Source organism: Mesocricetus auratus, unplaced genomic scaffold, assembly GCF_017639785.1.
Source record: "Mesocricetus auratus isolate SY011 unplaced genomic scaffold, BCM_Maur_2.0 Super-Scaffold_100030, whole genome shotgun sequence".
NCBI lineage: Eukaryota > Metazoa > Chordata > Mammalia > Rodentia > Cricetidae > Mesocricetus > Mesocricetus auratus.
In genome coordinates this window covers 14511594-14523025 of record NW_024429211.1, presented here as the reverse complement: position 1 = coordinate 14523025, position 11432 = coordinate 14511594, and positions in this window count along the sequence as shown.

Below are 11432 nucleotides of genomic sequence, written 5' to 3'. Positions count from 1 at the left end.
TATTCTTTAGTCAGAATTTAGACGAAACTGTCTATAATTGCCCAGTAATGTTGTAGTGGGTAATAGTATCAGTTTATTCTTGTTTCTTTATTAATTTGATTTTTTTCCTCTGGAAACTTTTGGATCTCTTAAATTTCATGATTTCTTTTTGTCTTTTAAAGTTTATATCACCTGTTATTTAGTGGGTCATTTCATCTAGAAGAACCCGTGTTTTTCTTTTGTTTTGTTTTAGCTTTGGAAATTTTTGTTTTTTTAATTAATTCTTCCTTCCAACACTGATTAAAACCCAGAACATTGTCTTTTTGTGTTTATTCAAAAATTTCTAGCTCAACATTGCCTAAAACAGTGGTTCTCAACCTGTGAGTCATGACCTATTTGGGGAGGGGTGTTGAATGACTTTTTCACAGACTATTACATTAAAATTCATAACAGTAGCAAAATTACAGTTATGAAGTAACAGCGAAAATAATTTTATGATTGGACATCACACAAGAGGAACTGTATTAGAGGGTATGGCATTAGGAAGGTTGAGAACCATGGCCTAGAATGAATTTGCATTACATCCAAGTATATTCAGCCATTTACTCATTCACTAATTTAAAAAACCATTTCTTTTTTTTTTTCGAATTTTTGTCTTACTGTGTATCCCAGCCTGGTCTTGAACTCAAGATTTTCCTGTCCTAGCCACCTGATTTCTGGGACTGCAGGTGTGTACCACCACACTTGACATTATATAATTTTTAGCTTCACTGATTTTTTTGCCCAGCCCATTCAGGATGACATACCAATCAGAAAGCAAGGATGGGCTGGGCAAATGTTAATGACTCAATTGGACAAGTCCGTTTATTCTATTTTCTTGGTTATTGGTTCTTTTGACTCTAGGGCTCCTCATAGGGCTAGTTTTTATAATGTATTCAGGATTCTTGGCTGCCTGTTTATAATTCTGAGAATTTCTGTTTCTTCACCTCCTGGTAGACAGCACTTCCAATTGAAGGAATTTCCCTTCAGTTGTGGGCCAGGGATAGTTTATGCTGTTCTGTGTTGTCTTGGTCTGGGGTAAGAATTTCCAGCCCCTTTTGAGGTCTCTGGGAATATCTCTAGGCTTCTTCTTCCTCTTCCTTTGTTTGTTTGAGACAGATGCAGCTCCCTAAACAGCTGGTTCTCCAACACACATGTGAGTCCTGCAGGCTTAGGCTAAGAAATCACATACCCCCTCCTCACTGCCCCTGGAGGAGCTAATGCCTAATAAGTCACTGGGACACACAGAGCACAAAAGGACAAAGCATTCACATGCAGATACAACTCCAAAACCCTTTATTCAATGGTCTTTTGCTTGATCATGGTCCGTTCAGCAAACATTTTTGATCAGTATACCGTGTGTGTGTGTGTGTGTGTGTGTGTGTGTGTGTGTGTGTGTGTGCGCGCGCGCGCGTGTGCGCATGCACGCCCCCTCTCATATTTACATGTATATTTATCTACATCTAACTTACTATCACATTCCTATAAAATGCATATTTTGAAGCACATTAAAACTACACACTGAAAAGGAAAAAATGTAATAAAAGTTCTTATTCTTTTACTCCATTATCTCGTATGTTCCCCTGGCTGCTGCTCACCATTCCCGACTTTAGAAATCACAGTTCTGCTCTGTGTCACACAAAAGAAGGAATTAAAAAAAAAAAGAATCTGCAGCCTAGGAATCTCTGCTTCCATCTGCTCATCCAAACTCGTCTAAAAAGAAACATAATTGGACCCTGATGTATTCAATGTCAGCCACATTCTTGAAGTAACTAGGGCTTTTTGCTATTTCTATGCACCAGTGATCTGACATTTGTCTTTGGTTCTTATTTCAAAAAGAAAATTAACTCTAAAATGCCAGTCAAAGGTTGATCCTAGCCCTGTGTCCTGTCTGTAAAAGGTGCAGAAATGGACAGATGGACACCTGGGTGTCACAATGGTGGTTTCTACCTAAGTTGGTAATGATACTGTCACTTTTTATGAAAGGAGCTGAGACTGGAAAAAGAGAAAAACTCAATTGTTCACATTATCTGGGCAGTTTTAATTGGTCACCTCTGTGACGACAGTGTTTGTGATACTCCTCAGTTTGAAAGCCCTCTGCTGCAATCTAATTCTCTTGGGTTCATTTCTGTCTGTGCCCTTTTATCTCTGCTTTTGTCTCTGAAGCAGAGGGAGAATATAGGTGCATTCACCCCTTCTACAGATGAAGAAGATGGCTGGAGAATTTCAATCATACCACATACCACTAGTAAACAGCCAAGTCAAGGCTTGAATCTGGGCCTCTGCATCAAAGGCTATGGCTTGGTGGAAACTTTCACTACAGTGGTATTATACGGATATCAGAGGGAACTCTAGGTCTGATGCCCACACAGAGAAAGTACAAACTCAACTTCATCTTACACTGAGAGGTTAGCAAGGCTTTATGTAATTAATCCTTTGGAGTTGGAAGATGCTGCTCTTGTACTGAAGCCTCTAACAGTAAACTTGAGTAATGCAATCCTTGACGTCCCACCACAGGCCAGCAAACTGACCAGGCCAGTGACATAAACACCATTCAGTCTGTGAGACTGTCCTAGGAGCTATTTCAATGATCTGAACAGATGCTCACTGGTCACCTATGTCAACAAGATGTCCAGTGTCTTTTGAAGTCATCCGTTCTCTCTCTTCCTGTTGCTCCTCCTCTTTTGTCCCGGATGTCTTGCTAGACTTACCTGGAAGCTCTCACCAAGCTTCCCACCTCTCCCTCATGTGGCATATCCACCAGAGGCATTTGAAGCAGGTCTGGCGGTGGCAGCCTTGAGCTGGAAGGCCTCCGCTAGTGCCCCACTGCCATGAGATCATGCTCAGAAATTTGACATGGCATTTGAGTTTCTTCATCTTACTCCAAGCCCGCTTTCCATCTTCTCCTCAGCCCTTCCTCTATCCTATCTTTCAGCCTCTCCAGTCTAATCGCTGTTCTCCAAAAATAGCCAGGGCTTTCATGCCTCTCCGATTGCTCATGTCCTGTGCTCTGTCTGGAATGTCCTCCACCTTCACGTCCTCCGTGGCGGAACCTTCCTCGTCCCTCGGAAAACGGCACACGTGACGCCTCTTCGCCAGAGCCTTCACACCTCCCCTTTCCAGGTGGGATGTGCTTCTCTGGGTAGCGGGGCCCCAGAATAGTCTACATTTTCCATTACGGGGAGCTTTTAACTCATTAGCTCTTGAGCTTGCTAGGAGCTAGGAGGGTCTTGGTGATCTGTGGGTCTTTGGTTTAGATACCTAACATGTGTTCAGAAGTTTTTGTTTAAAATTTTTGCTATAACCCCAGCATTCAGCAGGCCAAAGCAGAAGGATCAGGAACTTGAGGCTAGCCTGGGCTACTGCATAGGAAGACTTGAGCCTCCCCCCACAAGAAGGCACAGTAAATGTATAATTTTTAAACATTAATTTATTGTTATTTTATGGGTGTGATGTATGGATATGTGCACGTGTGGTAGGTCAGAGGACTTACGAGTTTCCTCCTTCCACCATTATACCAGGTTTGGAAATGGAACTCAGCTTATAAGGTTTGGAAATGGAACTCAGCTTATAAGGTTTGGAAATGGAACTCAGCTTATAAGGTTTTTCAGCAAACACTACCTGCTGAGCCATCTCATTGGCCAGATTTTGAGCAATCTGAAGAAGCCAAATTCCCAACACATCGAAGAGAAACAGCAACTCATAATGTAGAAATTCAGTTAAAACATTACTTATTTAATGGCATAGTCACCTCACTGACAGCATTGAATGCCGGCTAAATGAGGTTCCACCATGGCTAAAAATCCCTTTCTGGCATTACTTAAGTTTATGCTGTCCCGATGGTGCAAAAACACTGGATTAGGATGGATAGCTATTATGTGTATTTTTTTCCATGCTGGGAACAGTAGAGTCTTGTACACATTAGGCAAGTGCTGTCTGCTGAGCCATACCCTTAGTCTGTCTGCAATGGGTTTCTAGTTACAGCTTGGCTGCTAATTAGCTGGCCACCTCTCTAGTTTCTTTATCTGTAGTGTGCTCACACTAGATGAGTAGACTTCTGGGGCTTCTTCTAAGTCTATAATCTGATGATCCTTATTTTCCAGTGACATAAACTAAGCCTTTATTTCCCTCCAAGCCTGACTGACCTTTCTCAACTGGAGTGGTCAATCTACAATGTCATTAAGAACACCTGTGTCTTTGGTGGTCCTATTAATAAAATGTATTAGGAAAGGTTCATGATAGCTTATAGAGTGGGAGTTCTTGATATGGAGGGAAGGAAAAGCCAGAGCTCCCAACTAACAGGAATTTTATGTAGTGCCAGAGCAGACTCTTCCTTCTGAGCTGGGTGTTAACAACCCAAGGAGAATGGAAAGACTTCAGAGAGAGCTCGCCTAAACTGAGTGTGTGGCTCACACCAGATCTTCAGGGATGAGGGGGGAGGGGGCAGGAAGACTGTCATAAGTTTGATGGCAGCCAAATCTGCAAGGGGAGTTCCAGGCCAGACAGAGCTTCCTAGTAAGACTGTGCCAATCAATCAATCAATCTTAGTTGATTAGTGAGGTCCTAAAAATGGAGGATGGAACACATCTTTCACACCCAACAAGCACTTGAGGATGAAACAGAAGATTATTGGACGGTGAGCTTAAATTCGGATCTTTCTAAAGCATTGTCCAAAACTGGCATGGGCCCGGTTTTAGACCATTCAAAGTGGTATGCATCTTGGGATCTTGGGACACAAACGGACATGTGACAACCTTTCCATAAAAGATACCTGATGTTTCCATTTTTCCATACTAGTTCTAGTGTCTTATAAATATTGGGGTTCACAGCAGAACTGGGTAGAAGTCACAGCTCAGGCTTGCTTCAAACATAGTTCAGGGAGGCCATGACTAGATTGTAATCCTCCTACTTTGGCCTCCTGGATGCCAGGATTACTGATGTGAACTGCCACTCCTGGTAAAAATAGACTGTGTTTTATTTGTATTTCCTTGACTTAAGGTTTAGGAGATGTAAAATAATTTGGTTTTGATCAAATTTAATTATGATTTATAATGTGCCTCAGAAATTTGTTGTGGGTCAGATATCTTGGGAATGGCAGACTTCAAACCTGATTCTGAAGTATTTTGCTGTATATGATGTCACAGGTCGGAGGATTTCAACTGATGATTCATAAACCAACAAGGAAAACTGCATATCTTAGTGAGACTGTACAGTGTCTATCGGCTGCAGTGTGACTGCCAAGACAGTGAGGAGCTGCCTGAGTGAGGAACACTGTTCTGAGATTAGCTGGGACGTACACACATCCTGATTCCTGGAAGATGAGGGGCGTTTGCCTCTCATCTGAGAGTACTTGAGAGGAAGTGGTCATGGCAATCATAGGATCAGTAGTGCTGGGAAGATACCGTGCATGGTATGAACTACAGTTCTTTTTATAGCGGTGGATTCTTTTATAGCTGCTGAGATATGGTGATAGGACTGAGTGATAGATGTTGTTGATTTGCGTGGTAATGTTTCAGGTCTATGAATTCCTTTGGATTGTGGGTTGTCCCCAAGTCCTAGACTCTCCAAGCACTCTAAGAACTCCTAGAGGCTATAGAACCAGAGCAGAGTAACCACAAAAGCTGATGGCAATGTTGACTGTTTGCAAGGAAAGATTGCATTATGCATTCTTTGCTTGGTTGTGAAATCAGAAACTTTGGGAACCATTTCAATAACAAAACCTATCTTTGTAGACTCCAACTACTTGGAAATTAAGTATCATACTCTATTATAGTAAGTGAGAAGAAATATTTAAAATTTTTAAAATTTTAAATTTTAAAATTTAAAATGAAGGTCATACTCTGGGGAATGATAATCTTAGACACTTGTTATGTGAGAAAATAAAAAAAAGAATCAGACACATATACTTAGAGAAGACCTGGAGATGATGGGGATATGAAACATACAGGAAATCTTTGGATATTTGATAAACCATCATATATAAGGAAGGAATCAGTTTCTTTAAAAAAATGGAGCTAGAGAGAATTGGCTTGAAGAAATCAGCTAAATGGTTAAGAGTTTGAGGCCAGCCTGGTCTGCAAACCAAATTCCATGACAGCCAGCGAAACCAGAGAAACTCGTTGATTTTATTTCAACATAAAAGAAAAAATTTAAGCTATTTTAAGCTTCATGTCCAACTCTGTAACACTGATAGAAAATGAAACATCTTACTTACAGCCCACTCTGGAAGATCAGTGCCATGGTTCCCACCTGCCTGAGGCTGAAAGGATGGAGATCTTAGCAAACTGTAACCACTTCCCACAGTCGATGGTGGAGTGGAAGACCTGCTTTAAGGGGGATCTGTGATCTTCAAAAGCAGTAAATTCTTCATCACAGGAAACCTTAGGTAAGGTTTGCCCCTTCCAGAATGTCACATAAATCAAATTATACAACAGGCTGGCAAGGGATATTATATTCATAGTCGAAACAGACTTAAAGAGACAGAGCAAGTAAGCATCAGACCCCAGCTGGAATACAGCAAATATGTTGGAGTGATCGGACTAGGAATTCTAAATAATTTTGATTCACATGAAAGGGGAGCACAGACGACATGTAAGAGTGGATAGGCAAAGTGACCAGAGAAAGGGAAACTCTTAAGAAGCAAAAAGGGGAAAGTCCTATAAAGAAATGAAGGTTGCCTTTGGTGGGACCATTAGGCCTCAAGACACAGGTTAAAGGGTCAGTGAGCTTCAGCATATGCTTACAGACTCCCCAGACTTAAAGCTAAAAGGGAAACACTGGGAATCAGTGGGAAAGAACAACTGAACACTGGGGGTCAGCCAGGAGAGATGCTAACTCACAGAACAAGAACACCAGGCTGGAGAGAGGGAGAGGTGAGAGAAATGTTGGGAGCACTGATGGCTGAAAATCTCTCCAAACCAATGTCAGACACCAAAAGACACATCAAGCATAGTGAGTGGAGAGCTGCTTGATTTGCTTTTTCTAGTTGGGGACAGCTATGAATCAAAATGTGCTATGGCTGTAGGGACTTATAAAGTGTCTTTTAAAAATGCTTAACTTTGTTTTTAAAGGTATTATCTGAGTAGATATTCTGAGTATTTGAATAAATCATTGTTGAGCTTCACAAGAAACAGCCAAGATACTTTGCAAAGGCTTTATTAGTAATGTGTGAGTGATTCAGCTGTGGACATCCTCATCAGCACTGTGTACATGGAGAGTGGTCCAGCTGTGGGCATCCCCACCAGCACTGTGTGAGTGGACAGTGGTCCAGCTGTGGGCATCCCCATCAGCACTATGTGAGTTGTCCAGCTGTGGACATCCCCATCAGCACTGTGTGAGTGGAGAGTGGTCCAGCTGTGTACATCCCCATCAGCACTGTGTGAGTGGACAGTGGTCCAGCTGTGGGCATCCTCATCAGCACTGTGAGAGTGGAGAGTGGTCCAGCCCTTGGCAGGGCAGTTTGTTTGGTTCCTAATTGTTAGTCATTGTGATAGTAATGTAATAGCATTTATCACAATTTTAGTCTGCAAGTTCCCAATAGGTAGTGGCATGGAACCTCTTTCCTGTTTCCCTACTTAACCCAAGGTAGCATTTCTCCTAAATGTCTGTTAAGTTTATATTTTGTACAGAATAGCTTTTTTGCATGGTATAATGCGTAGATTGGGGGGGGTCATATTTTCATGTGTGTGGCTACCAACTGTTCTAGCCCTACTTGATGTAAAATACTGTCCTTCCTTCCCTAAAGTGTAACACCAACTTACCAGCTGGCCACAGTTACTGTGAGTTTAATTTTGGACTCTCTAGTCTATTCCATTGGCTCTGGGCCTGATAAAAAGCTCTGGAAATAAGGCATTATGCCTATTTGTTGTTCTGTTGGGTCCATTCAATCGATTTCTGTTTTCAGGTGTACTTTAAGCTCTAAAATTCCCACTGTTCTTTTCTTGGAGCTTCTATTACTCTGATGAGAGCCTTTGTTCCCACGCACCTCAGGAGAATTCATCTTTACTCACGAAGGCATCGCAATAGCAGCCCTTAATTTTTTGTAATTGTTTACTATCTATTGATTCTCTTCCCTTCAGAGCTGGCCAGAATTTTCTTCCCTTTTGTTTTGTTTCTTTTTTACCTTTATGTTGGCCAACTAATTTCCAAATGTACCATACAATGCTGAGTATTATGAATGAAATCTATGTTCCTCTTAAAACCCTCTAATGGACATCGTTTTCTTCATCGTTTACTTTGGCAGTGATCAACCTGATGTGTCACCTTCTGAGGGTGGAGGTTCCAGTGTCCCAGGTGAGAGATTGGGGGAAAGCAGCCCCCCCATCTCGCTGCCCCATGCTTACTCTTTCACATGGATGGAGTATTTGCACTGTCAGTGGAGAGAGCACTGCCTTGACTAACGCCAGAAGTCTTCAATGACAATTTGGATACTGTAAGATTTTCCTAGAGTGTTAACCTTCATAGCTAGCAACTAAAAACATAGGTTCAAGAACTCTACCTTATACCAGCCTTGGGAAATAGAAACCCAAAAACCTAAAGGCCACACCTTACTGGTGCCTTCTGGGTGTTTTTTGATACAGCCATCCTAGCCCTGGTTGAGGGGCCCAGCATTAGGGTTGAAATCGAAAGTGTGTGAACTCTTCAAGGTAAGACCTCCAAGGTCCTTCAAGACTCTGTGTGTTCCAGGATGACTCATTCACACAGCTTCTCCTTAGCTAGGTGCCAGTCTACTGACTAACTCCAATCTTCATGGCAAGCTCGGGATCATGTGGGTCATAACAGAATCTCCACTGCATGCTGTAGATGGATCATAACACAGACGATGTTCTAAAGAGGACAGAACAGTTCTGGAATGGAGATGGAAAGTGAAGGCATTAAACCCAACAAGAGAATGAAAGGGATCCCAGTGCTTAAGAGTTCTTTCATGGCAGTAGCCACTTCCTGAAATAGTAGCAGCAGTCAATTCTAAATCTGCTTTATGTGCTATTAGTCCAGAGGAATGCCCTGTGTGTTGAAGTCTGAGGATTTGCGGAGGCCCTGTTTCCTCCTTGGGACAAGCTCTTTCCCATGTGCTTGATGACACTGGCTGAACACCCTTTCCAGTTATGCACCCTGAATCATCAGTGTGTTTCAGTGAGTTTGCTTTTCATAAGGGACCCCAAAAACAACTCTGTAAAGAGAAGACTTTTCCTTGCCAGCAGCTTTGGTTTATCACCCGCCAGTCTCCTGGGCTCTGCCGCGTTGTAGTCCCCAAATAACACACAAGACGCTGTATTAATTATGAAGCTGTTGGACTTGCTTGTTTCTTACTGGTTAGCTCTGACTTAAGTATTTATCCCATAATTGTTAATCTAAGTATTTCTCTTACCGGAGAACTTTCCAGGCTTCTTATCCCTATGGCAGTTACATCTTGACTCCCTGTGTTTCTCCTACCCAGAGTCCTCCTGGACTCTTAGTCCCACCTATCTTGCTTCCCTATTGGCCAACAGTGCTTTATTAACATATACACAGGACTTCCCCCATCACAACTCCTTAAGATTGTTTTTTTTAAAGTTAATATAATTTCTTTTCATTTTCTAAAACTTTCGCTAGCACATTAGTGTGTAAGTGTTATATTTTCATGCATGTGTAGGTTACGCTTTTGCCTTATCCAACGCCCCAATGACACTATCCTTGTTCACTGATGCTCTTCCTTGTCTTAACTAGTCACCCTTACACTTTCATGTCTTTTCTGGGAGGCAGTGAGCTTCACTGAGGTTGCTCATAGAGAGAAAAATCGATTCTAAGTGGCTAAGTATCTTATATAGGGCACCCATGCGGCACTAGACACTGGATGTCAGCTCCTAGGTCATGCTTTTCTATCTCAGTGAGCTGAGTAAGTGCTTGGGCACAGTAGCTCCAGCTGGGTCAGAGGCTGCTGGGAGGTGGCTGAACTCCAGGTGATGCTTTTGTACAGGGCACTCTGATCAAAGGACACTTCGGCTCTTGGATTTGCAGCTTTAAAAGAACTGGCCAGTAAAATAGGCACATCTTGCCAAGTTGTGACTTGGTACATCCTATTCTCTGGGCTGTGAAAAGTGATGGCCTCTGGCTGTGTCTCCCCAAATCCCACCCCCTGACCCGTTTCCTCTGTAAGTCCCACATCATGCATTTGGGTTTTAATAAGGAAAACAGAACTATTGTGAGTTAGGAATAGCTTTTTTATTATTATTTTTAAAACAATCTTATTTTACCTAACAATCCCAGTTCTCACTCCCTCCCATACTCCCATTCCCCCCACCATCTCCCTATCCTAATCCCCCCCCCATTCACTCCTCAGAGAGGGTGAGGCCTCCCATGGGGAATCACCAAAGTCTGTCACATCATTTGGGGCAGGACTGAGGCCCTCCCCCGTGTATCAAGCTGAGTAAAGTATTCCTCTATAGGGAATGAGCTCCAAAAAGCCAGTTCATTCATTCCACTGCCAGTGGCCCCCCCAAACTGCCCAAGCCTTCAACCGACACCCACGTTCAGGGCACTAGTTCGGTCTTATGCAGGTTCTGCAGCTGTCGGTCTGGAGTCCGTGAGCTCCCACTTGTTAGGGTCATCTGTTTCTGTAGGTTTCCCCAAAATAGTCTTGACTCCTTTGCTCCTACTATCTGTCGCTCCTCCCTCGCTACAACTGGACTCCAGGAGTTTAGTCCAGTGAATCTCTGCTTCTCCTTCTGTCAACTACTGGATGACGGCTCTATGACGGCATTTAAGGTCATCATCAATCTCATTATAGGGAGAGGGAATTTAAGGTAGCCTCTCCACTAGTGCTTAGATCTTAGTTGGGGTCTTCCTTGTGGATCCCCAGAGATTCCCCTAGAGCCAGGTTTCTTGTTAAGCCCATAATGGCTCCCTCTATTAAGGTATCTCTTTCCTTGCTCTCCTTCTCTGTCCTTCCCCCAACTTGACCTTCCCAATCCCTCATGTTCTCCTTCTCCTCTCCTCTCCTCTCCTCTACCTCTTTCCCCCTCTCCCTGTGCTTCCAATTTACTCAGAAGATCTTGTGTATTTCTTCTTCTTGCCAGGAGGGTCCATTGCTGGGGGGAGTGCAAAATAAACTTGTACAGCTACTTTGGAAATCAGTTAGGCAGTATCTCAGAAAATTGGCATTCAAAATCTACCTCAAGACCTAGCGATACCACTCTTGGGCATATACCCAGAGGTTTCACACTCATACTATGTTCATGGCAGCATTATTTGTAATAACCAGAACCTGGAAGCAACCTAGATGCCCCTCAACCAAAGAATGGATAAAGAAAATGTGGTACATTTACACAATTGAGCACTACTCAGCGGTAAAAAAACAAAAACAAAAACAATAACATCTTGAAATCTGCAGGCAAATGGATGGAACTAGAAGAAGAAATATCTTTTAAAGGAAGTAG